The sequence below is a fragment of the Aplysia californica genome, unplaced genomic scaffold, assembly GCF_000002075.1.
Source record: "Aplysia californica isolate F4 #8 unplaced genomic scaffold, AplCal3.0 scaffold00639, whole genome shotgun sequence".
Lineage (NCBI taxonomy): Eukaryota > Metazoa > Mollusca > Gastropoda > Aplysiida > Aplysiidae > Aplysia > Aplysia californica.
Genome location: NW_004797909.1, coordinates 307,333 through 311,428, shown reverse-complemented (window position 1 = coordinate 311,428; position 4,096 = coordinate 307,333).

The window sequence follows — 4,096 nt, the reverse complement described above, 5'->3', positions numbered from 1 at the left end:
CCCTTCTTCTTCTTTTTCTTCTTCTTCCATCACACACCTCATCCCTCTGATGGAGTGTGAGGTGTCCCCTTCCCCCTCTTCCCACCCCCTCCATCTACTCCACCTCCCCCTTCCCCTTCAGCAGACATCCCCCTACCCTTCTAACCAAAGGAGGAGGACATCTCCAACACCCCTTCCGGGACTGACCCCGAGAAGGGCAGAGTCCGTCACTCCTCCAAATCCCCCACTAGACCACTTGGCCTCCCCCGCAAGGAGGAGTCAGAGTATTACTCCGAAGCCGGGGCCTTTGTGCGGAAGAACACGATCTGGTTCTCTCAGTAAAGATGCTGCAGTAAAGAAAAAGAAGGCAGCATGTCAAAAAAAAAGTCGACAACACCACCACATAAAACAAAATTAATTACCTAAAAGGTCGAGCTGAGGCACATAAATGCCCCAGGGAGAGCAAAAGACAATCGTTTAGAAAATACATCTCCAAAATAAACAGCCAGACACCACTCAGCCAAGTTTTTAAAATCGCTAAAAAAAAATTTAGGAAGACGCACAGACACCTTCGGGCACATCCAGAGGCCGGATGGAACCACATCTGAAACACAGGTAGACATCGCAAACACAATAGCTACATCTCTTTCCAACAACTCATCCTAAGCAAACTACAACTTCTTCATCTTCTTCTTCTATCCCGTGGTTGGGGCCACCGTGGGGGCACAACTGCATCTGAAAACCAACTCTCGCCATCTATTTTGTCCTCTGCTTTCCTCAGATTGTCACCCATCGTCTTTCCTGTCCACCCTGTAATGTTGTCCTCCCATCTCCTTCTCTGCCTTCCTCTCTTTCTCTTTCCTTGTACGGTTCCTTGTATGACTGTTTTGGCTGTGGATCTTGTGGCATGCCCATACCTTTTAGTTTTCGTCTCATATTGCCCCACTGCGTTGATGATTCTCTTTCGTACTTCCGCATTGAAACGTGGTCTTTGTACGAGATGTCAAGGAATCTGCGGTAACATCTCATCTCTGTGGTCTGAATCTTTTTCTCTAATTCTGCTGGTGATGTCCACGACTCGCAGGCGTATAAAAATATTGAGATGACCAGTGAGCGCATTAGTCTAATTTTTTAGTTGTGCGTGATGTTTCTGTCCCTCCAAATAGGCTTCCGTATTGACAGCGCAGCTGTTGTTTGTGCGATTCTAGAGAGAATTTCTGGTCTTGGGCCTTTATCTGAGACGATTGTTCCAAGGTATTTGAAGCTGTTGACGGTCTCAAGTTTCTCGCCCCTGACTCTGATGTCCGCGTTGATGCCATTGGTGTTATTGGTCATTAGCTTGGTTTTCTCGGCCCTGATCTCCATGCCGTAGGCTGCTGAGGTTGTGTCCAGCCGCTCCACTAATGTGGCGAGCTCCTGTTCTTCTCCTGCTAATCCATCGATGTCATCGGCAAAACGCAAGTTAATGATTGTCCTGCCTCCAATACTGATTGTTCCATTGTGGTGTTCCAGAGTGTCAGTCATGATTCATTCTAGGAAGATGTTGAAGAGAGTGGGAGAGAGCAAACACCACTGGGCGGATGAGCAGCATCAAACAGCCAACGGCCATGAGCGGAAGGGTCCCATGACGGATCCAACGGTCAGAGCGGAAGGGTTCCAAGCTGAGCTCAACGGTCAAGTGTATGCGATCGGGGGCGACCCACATCATGTTCGCGGACATCGGCCTACGCTTAAGAGCTTGGAGAGGGATGGGCACCGTCAAGCTTCTCTGCCCAAGATTCACCACATGAGAATGTCAAACAGCTCAGACACTATACCGGATTGGTCGTCGCCCGGGTCACCAAACTACAACACCACCTTCCAAAACATCAAAACTAACAGAACAACAAAAACCTAAACTTCCACTCAAACAACACTGAAACCTACAACGCAGACTTCACATCAGACGAACTAACATCGTACATCTCGGACCTTGGCAATACAGCCCCGGGTCCGGATGACATCCACAAACGGACCCTTCGACACTTACCCACAGAAACACTTACACTCCTACTAGACAGAAACAACGACATGTGGCGGTCGCACTCCTTACCGGAGTCTTGGCGTCTCGCCACTGTCATTCCTTTACCCAAACCAAACAAAGACCACACACACCCATCCAATTACAGACCAATAGCACTAACGAGCTGTCTGTGCAAATGTATAGATAGTATGATCCACAGGCAACTCATGTGGTTTCTGGAGACGACGGGCTCGCTGAGCGGTCGCTAGTGCGTATTCCGGAAAACTCGAACCACTCTGGATCAACTGGTTCGACGGGAGACCTTTGTACGCGAGACGTTTGCCGAAGGAGGCCACATGATGGCCATATTTTTCGACCTAGAAAAAGCCTTCGACACAACCTGGAAGTACGGCATTCTCAGAGACCTGCACGCTCTCGGCATACGCGGTCACCTCCCTGCCTTCATTGGCAATTTCCTGAAAGAACCGTTCCTTCCAAGTTCGTGTCGGATCCTCTCTTTCAGATCCCCACCAACAGGAGGAAGGTGTCCCCCCAGGAGAGTATCCTTTCTCCTCTCCCATTTGAAATCAAAAGAGATTCCATCTTAAAAACCCTCCAAAATAGCAATGACAACTCGTGAAACGTTGACGATTTCTTGATATGCTGCCGTTCGAAAAATCCTCAACTAAGATCTATGGAAAGGCAGCTGCACAAACTTGAAAAGTGGGCAAACAATAACGGTTTCAAGTTTTCTCCGTCAAAGACGGTTGCAGTATACAAATACTTCTGCCGATCAGGCAAACGTGTACTGCAGCCGGATTTAACACTATACGGGGAAAGGATTTTCGTCCAGGATCAGGCTCGTTTCCTCGGCGTTATATTGGACAAAAAACTCACATTCACCTGACTAACCCTTTACTATCCACGAAATGAATTCATTCCTGGGATACAGAATCTCTTGCAAAAATAGAGTCGGACAGACACAAGAGTGAAATGCTGACAGTAGTAGTTACGACATAGAAATCGCCCGGTTTGGATGGAAAATTGGAAACCAAACTGTCGTATGTCATTGTTACGATATATACGACACCGGGATTTGAAACCAAAGTATCGTAACTAGACTTACTACAGTTTGGATGCAATTTTTTTGCTTAACTCAAGATACGACAAAAAAACTCTGTGCCATAGCTGCCTTAATATTAAAGCTATAGGTACATCGTTTTAACACAAGGTGGGCGTCGTTTTGTTCTTTAACATATATTTTCTTTTTAAAAAGTCGTATCTCGAGTTACGATTGTTTGGAATCGTACCCTCGATGTAACTGTTACAGCTAGAGATTAAAGGATTATAGATGTAAGTCAGACAGAGGGAAAAGATACTGGACAAGATGACAACATGGCTAGGAGCAGCAAGAACAACAGACACCATTGCTGCAGCGCAAGACAGAGTGAAGTGGAGGTCCATGATCGCCCACGCCAGTCGGCAAGGCACCGGATGATGATGATGATGATGATGATGATGATGATGATGATGATGATGATGATGATGATGAGATGTAAGTCAATGATCTGAGAGCAATGATGATTTTAGAAATAACGGTGGTGATGAGTGATGATGTGGGATTGCGTTTAAATAATGTTAGCGGTAGTCCTATCTTCCTCTTCTCCAATGAGTCACGATTTTTACTCGTTTACTCTTTTTTTAAAAGAAGTGCGGGACAGTGCATCTCCCTGGACCCGAGTTCGAGGGTCGGTGCAGAAAGGGTCTCACCTACCTGCCGTCACGCCAACTGTCAAGGCAATGATTTAAACGTGATTATTTTTTAAAGCTTGAAACTTTGAATATATACTAATGCTCATAGACTTGGTCCACATTACTTAACTGAGTGTGCGAGTGTGTGTGTGTGTGTGTGTGTGTGTGTGTGTGTGTGTGTGTGTGTGTGTGTGTGTGCACGCGCGCGTGGGTGTTTCTGTGCATGTGTGTGAGAGAGATAGAGTGTGTGTGTGTGTATTGCGTGTGTGTTTGGTGTAAACGTTTACCTCTTCAATTAAATAATTTTTTTTCAAGTGATAGGTGGTTGTTAGTTGTGTTTGAGTTTCTGTTTCTTGTTTGTCT